Below are 10,255 nucleotides of genomic sequence, written 5' to 3'. Positions count from 1 at the left end.
AGTCACCCAAGATCATTTTGTTGTGGTCAATTTGACTCTTGAACTTGAGAAGAAATTGTTTGATGAACAGCTGCTTCAATGTTTGGGGCATATATATTGATGATTGTTTTGTCTTGTTGGTGTATGGTTTCCTTGAGCAGTACGTAATGTCCATTGTTATGATTAACTTTGGCTTGAAGTCTGCTTTATTTGATATGAGGATGGAAACCCCTGCTTGCTTCCTCAGTCCTTGTGAGTGGTATGATTTTTCCCAACCTTTCAGCTTCAGTCTGTGTATGTCTTTTCCAATCAGATGAATCTCCTATAGGCAGCATATAGGTGGGTGTTTTTTTAATCCAGTCTGCTAGCTGTGTCTTCTGATTGGTGAGTATAAGCCATTAACATTCAGGGTTATTATTGAGACATGGTTTGTATTTCCAGGCATATTTATTTATTATTGTTATTTAACTTGACTTGATTTTTTTTTGATTGGTTTTTCCTTTAGGGTACTACCTCCCTCTGCTGATTTTCATTGTTGTATTAATTTCCTCTTAAAGGAATATTTTGTCAAAGATGTTTTGTAGTGCCAATTTTCTAGCTATAAATTATTTTAACTTTTGTTTATTGTGGAAGGTTTTTATTTCATCTTCAAATCTAAACCTTAATTTTGCTGGATATAAGATTCTTGGTTGCCACTCATTTTATTTCAGAGCTTGATATATGTTGTTCCAGGATCTTCTAACTTTCAGGGTCTGTGTTGAAAAATCAGCTGTTATCCTAATTTGTTTTCCCCTATATGTAATCTGATTTATTTCTCTAGTTACTTTTACAATTCTCTCCTTATTCTGTATGTTGGGCATTTTTATCATAATGTGTCTTGGTGTGGATCTGTTGGGATTTTGTACATTTGGCTTCTTGAATTTGAATTTCCAATTCATTCTTTAAGTTTCATTGAATAGATTGTTCATTCCTTTGTTTTGGACCTCTATGCCTTCCTCTATCTCAATACATCCTAACTTTGGTCTCTTTATGGTATCCCATATTTCTTGAATGCTCTGCTCTGGTTTCTTATCATTATCTCTGTGTGGTCTATGTTCTTTTCAAGATTACATATTTTATCTTCATTATCTGATGTCCTATCTTCTAAGTGGTCTACTCTGTTTGTGATGCTTTTATTTGAGATTTTAATTTGGTTTATTTTTTTTTATTTCAAGGACTTCTGTTTTTTCTTTTTCTTTTTCTTTTTTTTAGAACCTCTATCTCCTTGTTGATGTTATCTTTTGCTTCTTGGATTTGTTTATGTAGCTCCTTGTCAAAGTGATCTTTCGCTGCTTGTATTTGCTCTCTTATATCTTCTTTGAGTTCACAGAATATTTAAACCATGTATATCCTGAACTCTTTTTTGTCATTTTTTTCTTCTGTGGCTGCCAATGATTCTAATGATGTGGTGTCTTGATTTGTTTGTGTTATTTCTTCCCTTATCTTTCATGTTGCTCATGTGTCTTCCTTTCCAGCTCTGCAAGTCTGGGGTGTTATTACTCTATAGGTTTGTAGTGCTCTTATAGGGTTTCAAGATACCTCTTTTGTGGGGAAGGACAATATTAACTATTCCCAATATCCACAATATATCACTATGTACAATTTGTTGTTATTAAGAAATTTATAGTTTAGTCTCAATGTACAGAAATTTTGGATTCAATTATTATCTAAAATATAATCAGTAGTTTCATAAAAAGGATTATAGTTTCTGACATTGGACAATGAACTGGGGGTGAGGAGTAGGACAATATGCTGAGGAGAAAGGATGTGAGGATATAGAGTTAATATATCTTAGGAAGTGTGAAAGAGAAATCTAATGAAGAGGGTTAGTAGCAAGAAAATAGACAGGAAGTAATTTAGGGTAGAAAACTATGTGGGATGAGAGTAGAATACATAAAAAACCACATATATGTATTTAGAGAAATACAGGGTGTTACAATAGTAAAATTTAGAGATAAGGAAAAATTAAAAAAAAGAAAAAATGACATATTCAACACCTCTATATTACATTATTCAGATGACTCAGTGCTCGAATTCATATTTCATGTGAAGTTCTTGGTTTCACATCTGTTGGGAGTGTGAGGGCTGGAGGATAGAGGGGGTAAAAGAGATAGAAGCAAAAAATACTCAAAAGAAGAAACCAGTGTTGTTGCTAGTTTTAGAGATCCACATCTTTCCTGCTTCTCTTCTTATGAAATAGATGGGGCTGTGTGTTTTAAGCTGGTGTCTCTGCCCTCAGGATTGTGTAGGTAACCAGGGTGGCAGGACTGATCCTGGTGTAGGGCATCTGGAAGAGGTGAGTGCCTCCAGTCTCTTCAGGGAGGGTGCACCTCACAGGTCTCTCTTTGGGACTGCTCCTCTGACATTGCACCTGGTTTTGTCTCTCTCTCTTGACTGGAGCTTTCCCAGCTCCTGGTCTCTCTGTTAGGCTCCAAACTTTGGTCCCATTTCCCTCTCACTTAGCAGTTTCCACGTGCAGGACCTCTCACAGCCAGGCTCACATCAGGTGAGTGGTGCCCTGGTCTCACTGCACACCTGCCCAACTGGGAGCTGCTTTTGTGTTGAGTGTTCATTGTACCGAGTTATTGCCACTTGGGAGGGGGTGGATAACAGGTACCTGGCCAGATGGAGATCTGATCTGAAAGCTGCCCCCACCCAATATAGTAAGAAAGGTTATCAAAGATGGAGTCAGTCTCTGTCCAGCACTGGGGAATCTAGTAGGATGGGGGGAGCCAGGCGATGGCATTGTCCTCTGGATAGCTAGTTGCCAAGTGACCTGTAAGGGAGCAGTACCAGAGAACATTCTGGAATTCTGCAGAGTTGCTGATAGGTGATTCTGCAAGGCCACTTGAGAGCCAAACATGAGTTAAAACTGCGAGCTTTGGGTTTGAGCACCAATGGTCCAGAGCCCTGCTTGAATGCTGAGGCTCTGAGCCCTGCGTGGGGGTCACAGTGGTGGTGATTTCTGAGGAATTCAGCTGTATATGGGTCTCTCACACTCTCTGAGATGCAGTATTCTTACTAGATGAGACCTGAGTCACAGAGTGGCTCAGGAATCTGGCGGCCTCTGGCCCACCATCTCGAGATCCCACACAGAATTGCAATGAAAACCTGTGTCTGCTACTCAGCCTACCACACAGTGCCCTTAGCTGTCATCATAGAAACATCCTTTGACACAGTGGTTCTCCTGGTGACAGCACAGCTGCCCTCCACCCTTGGCCACATCTCCTCCTCATCTCTCCCTGGTGACCTCTCCACCCTGGTTCATGGGTTGCCTGAGCCTTTCCCTGGGCAGGTGGCGTCCTGCATGAGGATGTGGTGTCCACGGGTCCTGCTGCTGGGGTCAGTCTGGGTGTCTGCAGGGCAGTGGGCCTCTCCTGGCCCTGGGTGATAGAGAGCTCCCTGCTAGCTCCCACCTCACAATCTCAGAGCCCAAATGCCAGCTCTGCCAGGCTCAGAAACCCTGTGCCCACCTTAAGCCTCATCTCAGTTCACCCCACAAAGTGACTTGGCTGTGACTCACTGACCTGGACACCCTCAGATCACCTTGTCTCAGTGTGCACAGAGGGTAATGGGTCCACTCCTCACCCCTGTGTCCCTGGAGTGTGGGGTGAGTGACCTGAGTGTGCACCTAGGAAAGAGCAGGGTGCCCACAGCAGACACAGGTGCAGGACAGGACAAGGCTACTCACCTGTGGGAACTGGAGCCCACTCTGCCCATCCTGAGGTCCTTGAATATGAGGCTGGGCCAGGCCTGGCCTGTGTCCACCCAGCTGGGCACTGATGGGAGCCTTGGAGCCTGGGGTTTCAGGACGTGGGAACATTACAACTGTGATTCCCTCTGCATGTTTTGCAGGACCATCCCAAGGTCCCCTGTCCTGGCTCTGCTCCTTCACTCATTGTTAGTCACCATCAGTCCCTCCTGCCATGTCTCTGTGCCTGCTGTTTACTTCTCCCAGGTGCAGTCCTGGCAGACCTGGTGGGACCTGGGCCATCCCCCTGTCCTGTAGTTGGCTGTGACATCATGGCTGTGGGCAGAGGGGCAGAAGGGAAGCCATGGGCAGGGTGAGCTCTCTGGGGAAAGGCAGGTGAGGACGTGGACTGGACCTGAGTGGTGCTGGGCAGGCTGTCTGCATGGCCACCCTGACACACTCAGGCAAGAGTGGGGGCAGGGCCTCAGGATTGTGTCCTCTGCAGTTCTCCTCTGACTGAAGCTGCCCAGCCAGGCCGTGCCCCTGAGCCCCATCACAGCCCTGAAAACTTCTTATTTTGAGGCAGATTCTCCCTAAGAAGCCCAGTGTCACCCTGAACTAGTTGTCCTCCTGCCTCAGCCTCCTCAGGGCCTGGGGATATAGGTGAGCCCCACCACGCCCAGCTGGACTTCATGAACTCTGAGGCCACGTCTCATCCCCTCATGTTCAGATAGGTCCCCTCTCCCCTTCCCGTGACTCCTTCCCATTCCCAGTCCCTCCAGTGCTCTTCCAGTTATGGATCAGGTCACATACTCACCTGAATACTGACACCCACATAATATCAGAACTGTCCACCCCTGGGCACCCTTGGCAATGACTGGAGGCAGTTCTTGTTCTCCTATGATAAGGGGGATTGTCCTAGGCAACCAGTTGTTGGAGACCATTGAGGCTGCCAAACCTCTAGCCATCACAGCACAGCACCACAGTGACATATTGTCTCACCCACGTGCCCATGGACTGAGCTCAGAAATGCTGAGAGAAGTCCCAACCTTGTCAGAATCCACAGAGCTCTGTGTAGTCAGAGTGAGCTTTGGTGGATGTGAGCTGTCTACCCCTCATGATGAGGCTGTGTGAGAGCCACACCACACTCCCAGGGCTCCAATGGCAGAGGTGTCCACTCCTCATGCAGCTCTGTGTGGCCTGTGGGCAGGGGTGGCCTGAGCTAGATCTTGGAGGGAAAGGGGCTCCCTTGGCAAAGACCAGGAGGGAGGGTGGTCAGCTCTGCATGGACTGTGGGAGCTGCAGGTCAGCTCTGCCATTGGTCTAAGGGCCCAGAAGACACAAGATGTCCAGGACAACTCTGACCCCATCTTGCTGTGAGGTGACCATGACCCTGGAAGCCCCAGGACACCTGGCTGCTGGGGAGAGGCAGCTTGGAGCCTGCCTGGGTTTCAGCCCCTGAGGCTGGACTGCAGGGTCACAGACGGGGACACCTGGGCTCTGTCCCTGCTCCTGTCCTGAGAGTCCAGGTCCAGCAGGGTGACCATGAGTGTAGGCAATGTTTATACCCAGATTGTCCTAAGGTACTTCTGGCCCATTCCATGGGATCAGATCATTGGTGTATTTTCAAAGCACGTGATTAGAGCTGTAGTGTAGATTGTTGTGCGTGATCAATTTGTAAGTTTCAAGTAAGAGTGTCATGCTGTCTAACAACTGCGGCCCCTTACATTTCTGTCAGTAATCCTTCCAGGTTTGTCCACAGTTTAGTATGTTATTTGTGAATATAATTGTGCAAAATGTGTGGTTCATTTGACATATTTATAGATACATGAGCAATATTTTAAAGATTTTAATATTTGTTTCTTTTTGCCCATATTTCTACTTGAATTTCCTTGTCTGTTATCATCTCTGCATTTACTATGTATTTTTTTTTCATATTAAATACAATACCTTGGGCTGGGGTTGTGGCTTAGTGGTAGAGTGCACGTCTAGCATGCGCAAGGCCGTGGGTTCAATCCACAGCACCACATAAAAGTAAATAACTAAAGTAAAGGAATTGTGTCCAACTACTTCTAAAAACAATGTTAAGGAAATAATAAATAAATATAGTACCTTGATGTTCTTTTGATGTATACCTCTGGTAGCCTGAGACATACCTGAATGATAATTTGGCACTGTAAATTTTATTGTAATTTCATAAACAATAGGGATATTACACCTAAATAAAGACGCAATTTTCCCCGTATCCATCTTCCTCGGTGTCTAGTTTCTGTCTGCTTCTCCTCATTGAGACCTCAGGACTTGCTCTGGGGGCCTCGCTCAGCTTATAACCAAGCCTGGTGGGTGCTGGGGTCACCTCCCATAAAGATGACGCCCCTCACTTGCAGAGACTCTGTGTTTGATTAAGCTCACATTTGTGACTATAACAATGGTACACAGTTAAGTAAATTAGATTTAGGTATTCACAGTTGAATATATTTTGAAAAACATGATTATGAATTGATGTGTTCTACGCAGTTGTCTTTCTCACGGGAGGGTGCTTGATCATCCACATCACTAAGAATGTCGGCATCTCTCTCCATCAGACACAGCTGGCCATTCCTGCTGTATTTTCACACTTACACTGAAACCTAGCCCTAGTGAGGCAGAGGACAGCACCCTGACACAGGGGTGCCAGGTGCCATGATGGGTCCCAGGCTGTGCACACCCAGCTGTCCATCACCTGTCCCTCCTGGGTGTGGGGAGCCCCCTGCTGCTCTGCCCCAGTCACTGTGAAGCACAGCCTGGCTGTGGGCCACAGGTGCCCTGTGAGCTGCAGAGCCCCAGGACAAGGCCCTCTCTGCAGGGGCCCTCACCACCCACCCTCCCCCTCGCCCTCCCTGCACCTTCCCATCTCCAGGGCCACTGTCCTCTCTCTTTCCAGGACCTGATGCAGTAGCTTCCCCACATGAGGGATGGTGTGGTGATGGTGTTCCTCTGCCTGACCCATTTCAGCAATGTCCATGTGCTCCAGGGCCGTGCCCAGGGCCAGCAGCGACAGGATGCCATTCTTGTTCGCTAACTTTATTCTTCCCCTGTGGACAGCATATTACTCACATCTCCTTTAAAGGACAACGTGGTGATTGTGAAAAGGTCCTCAACACTCATGGAACTTTAGTTAAGGACAGGCCTCATGAACTCCACTTCCCACCTGATGTGCACACTGGGCAGAGGTCCTGTCCCCAAGCCTCAGGCTGTCCCACACCATGTCTCTGCTGGCCTCAGGCCACACTGCACAGGGTGGGCAGCCTGACTGCTGCTCTCCACACTGGCCCTGCAACTGGCAGACCACCACTGCTGGGCCTTAAAGGTCATGCTCCCAGGCTGCACTAGCATGGCATATGGGGACTGTAGGGGCCACACCTACAAAGCTCTGCCTGAGCCGAGGCCTACCCAGGGCACCCCTGTAAGGCAGGTGGAGATGACCCCCCTCCACACTCTGGCACCTGTGTGCCTGCTGAGTGAGCTTCCTGGGTGCTGCCAGGTTGGCTCCTTGTGACTAATCCAGCTCCCAAATGAGAGTTGGCACAGACCAACACTTTACGCAGTCCCACGACTGTGTCCACCTCTTTAGATGCTCACTATGACCACCTCAGGCCCCAGCACCAGTGTGGCTGAGTCCAGTCTGTGCTGCTCTGAGCAGCTCCTGAGGCTGAGGGTTCACAAGGAGAGAGCTGTGCTGCAGTAGGTTCTGGAGACCAGGGTGCAAACACCCAGGTACTGCTCCTGACCAGGGCTCCTGAGGCTGCAGCACCACATGGCAGGAGGCGGGAGGCCAAGAGAGGCAGACGGGGCTGGACTCCTGAGTGGTGTTGGGGTCCCACTTGGGCTCAGGGTGCCAGGAAGGCTCTACCAGCCCTGGGGGAATCCAGGTGACCAGGACCAGGGTGTCAGGTGTCTTCTACATTCTGGGACCATGTGGACATGTGAAGAGTGACAGGGCAGCAGTGCTGAGGGCATGTGGCTGTGCCTCCAGGATTCCAAGACACTTGATCCACACAGAGAGTCCCTGCTTCCCCCAGGTCTTCAGGGCACAGGAGAGGATGGGAGGTCTAGATGACAGGTGATAGATTAGATAGATTGATAGATAGATACCATATAAATATTGAAACAGAATAAATTAGTCTGACCTTTGACACAGCATCAAGCCCATGAGGATGAGGACTGGTCCTTCTCCCAGGCCCCTTACAAGAGGTGGATACATGTGGCCCCCTGTGGACTCAACTCATCCAAGTGAAAGTGAGGACAGAGCCTGGGTTTCTCCCTGCCCACACTTGTGCCCTTGCCCACCACAGATGGAGCAGCATGTGCACCTGAGGGCTCTGTGCCAACTGGATGCTCCTGAGCTGAAGGAGGCCCTCACAGGGAGGCACAGCCTTCCCCCTACAAGGAGCCTCTGAGGCCCTCAGCTGGACGCCTCCCTGGAGAGCAGGTGGCAGCAGAGGGGAGAAGACACACAGCACATTTCCAATGCAGGACGGTTCTGAGGACCTCACCAGGTGTTTGCACCTGGGAGCTGGAGGAGGGTCAGGGCAGCAGTCATGTCCAGGGTGAGAGCAAAGACCAGGTAACCAGTCACTCTTGCCACACAGGAGCTGTTGGACAGTGAACCAGCACTCAGGCTTCTAAGTGTGATTTTTATGTCTGCACCAGGGAGTTAGCACAGACACCTCCACCATATGATTATGTGTTTATATTAAATAAACTAAATAGTGGACTCTAAAATCAAATTAGAAAAATTCTCCCCTCCTGAATGCTCCTCTGTCCCCCATGCTGCCCATGACACTCCCGTCTGCTCTCAGAGCTGCTCTACCTGGGCCTCCACCCAGAGCTGCTATATAGCAGGAGGACATGCAAATAGGGCCTCCCTCTGCTCATGAAAACCAGCCCACCTGACCCTGCAGCTCTGCACAGGAGCCCAGCCCTGGACTCCCAGCTCAGCCCACTCAGTGATCAGGACTGAACACAGCTGCTCACCATGGAGAGTGTGCTCAGCTGGGTTTTCCTGGTGGCTGTTTTCAAAGGTAATGAATGGAGAACAGAGATCCGGAGTGTGTGAGGGGACAGGAGTGAGAGGAAGAGTGGGTGTCAGTGTCCTGACCAGGCTGCCTCTGTGTTTGCAGGTGTCCAGTGTGAGGTGCAGCTGGTGGAGCCTGGGGGAGGCCTGGTTCAGCCTGGGGGTTCCCTGAGACTCTCCTGTGCAGCCTCGGATTCACCTTCAGTAGCTATGGGATGAGCTGTGTCCACCAGGCTCCAGGGAAGTGGCTGGAGTGGATCTCACGCATTATTGATGGTAGTAGTTACAAATACTATGCCGACTCTGTGAAGGGCCGATTCACCATCTCCAGAGACAACTCCAAGAACACTCTGTACCTGCAAATGAGCAGTGAGAGATTCAAGGAGACAGCCACCTATTACTGTACCAGAGACACAGTGAGGGGACCTCAGTGTGAGCCCAGACACAAACCTCCTGCAGGGTGCTCATAGCCAGCAGGGGGCGCTCAGCACACAGGAGCTCAGGGTCACCCAGGAGCAGGTGCAGAGGGAGGAGAGAGCAGCTCAGCTCAGGCCCTGAGGTCCCTGCCCACCCAGCACCTCCTGACTCCACCTTGCCTGCAGATTCTCGAGGTCCCTCCTCTGCCAGACCCTCTGTGAGGTGTTTCTTCTCTAGGTCTTGCTTGTCTGGAATTCTCTCAGCACAGACCAGGCAATTTTGCAGATGGAGAATAAATTTCAGGGACGTTTCCTGAACAGTACCTTTAAAGTGAGCTGTATTGATCTTTCTTTTCCTCATTGGGGATTGAATCCAGGGTGCTTCACCTTGACGTCCATTCCTGGCTTACTTGCGTCTTATTTGGAGACAGGTTCTCCCAAAGATGCCCAGGCTGACCTTGAAGTTATGATTCTCCTGCCTCAACCTGCAGTGTCCCTGGGGCTACAGGTGAGCTCCCCACACCTGTGAACTTTACACACTCCTGATGCCATGTCTCACTCCCTGTCTGTTCAGGTGACTCTCAGTCCCCTTCCCATGACTCCTTCCCTTTCCCCCTCCACCCAGTGACCTTCCTGTGCTGGATCAGGTCACAGAACACAGTTCTCCCTGGAGCCCACCTACTGCCAGAACTTTCCACCCCTGGGGACCATTTGCAATGTCTGGAGGGAGTTGTTTTCACATGTGAAGGAGGGATTTTCCTGGCTTCTAGTTTTTATTGACAAATGAGGCTGCCACACCTCCAACCATCACAGGACAGCACCCACAGTGAGGAATTATCTGACATGAATATCTATGGACTAAACAGAAAGAGGGTGACAGAAAACCATAAACTTTATTGAAATGCACAGAAATGTGTGTATTCAGAGTGAACCTTGGTGTGTGTGAGCTGTCTGTCCCTCATGATGAGGCTCTGTGACACCCACACCTCAAACCCAGGGCTCCATATGGTGGACACACCCACTCCTCATGCAGCTGTGCAGGGCCTGTGGACAGGGGTGACCTAAGCAAGGTCT

The sequence above is a fragment of the Spermophilus citellus genome, assembly GCF_964194105.1.
Source record: "Spermophilus citellus genome assembly, chromosome: 4".
NCBI lineage: Eukaryota > Metazoa > Chordata > Mammalia > Rodentia > Sciuridae > Spermophilus > Spermophilus citellus.
This window is presented reverse-complemented; position numbering follows the sequence as displayed.